Raw genomic sequence first — 1198 nt, forward strand, 5'->3', positions numbered from 1 at the left:
CCCCCCCCCCCCCCCCATCTCTCTGATTTGCTACAACCGTATGTCCCACCACGCTCCCTGAGGTCAGCGGACCAGTTGCTCCTCACAGTTCCAGGAACTCATCTTAAGCGCAGAGGTGACAGGGCCTTCTCTGTAGCAGGACCAAGACTCTGGAACGAGTTACCTCTGCTTGTCAGACAGGCCCCCTCCCTCTCGGTTTTCAAGTCCCCTTTAAAAACTCACTACTATTCAATAGCTTTCAACACAAGATGATCTGTGTCTTGATCCTGTATGCTCCACACTGGTTTGTCGTCATTATCTGCATTGTTTTTTGTCTAAATTCTGATTTACCTCATTTTATATTTTGCTTTGTGTGTTACCTGTTGTTTTGTCTGTACAGCACTTTGGTTGGCTTTGTAGCTTTTTTAAGCGCTTTATAAATAAAGTGGTATGGTATGGTATGGTATGGTATTGTATGGTATGGCTGGGAACATTATTTCCCTCTGCCCTGAGAACAAGGAGCTCAGTGTTCTCCCAAAACACTATCTTATCTGAACAACAAAGTCCATGCGCAATAATCCAGGTATACAATCCAACATTTTTCAGTCAGGTCATCTGGGCAGTTTCTTTTTTTTTTGTGCTGAAACATTTCTCCTTCGGTCCGGAAGGCTTCATCAGTCAAGGAAACAACAAAACTGATTCTTCCCCCAGTGGCTTACTCCAAAGTGGAACAAACCAGTTCTGCTTGTGATAAGATGGACTCTTTGGTACGCCCCCTCCTCCATTGACGTCCCTCTTCCTTGTTGACAGTCTTGTCAAACTGGTTGAAAACAACAAAATCCATGCTCAATAATCCAGGAATACAATCCAACATTTTTCAGTCAGGTCATTTGGACAGTTTCTTTTTATCTATTTTTCTATCGTAGCGTATTGCTCATGAACCACATTTTTTGCAATCTGTAAACAGACTGCAGCTGACTTCAAGGACACCCCCTGAACTAAGTTGAACTCTGAGCTGAGAGGAATATAAAAGCAATGGATAATGCAGCTAGTGGCACATTTCAGTTATTGTTCTTGATAAGATAAGATAAGATAAGATAAGATAAGATAAGATAAAATGGAACTTTATTAATCGTGCAGGAAATTGTTGTGCCAGAGTTTCAGTACAAAGGAACATACACAAGGAATCACACAAGATATACAAAATAACAGAGAATAT

Source organism: Nematolebias whitei, chromosome 4 (genome assembly GCF_014905685.2).
Source record: "Nematolebias whitei isolate Nwh7 chromosome 4, NemWhi1, whole genome shotgun sequence".
NCBI classification, from domain to species: Eukaryota; Metazoa; Chordata; class Actinopteri; order Cyprinodontiformes; family Rivulidae; genus Nematolebias; species Nematolebias whitei.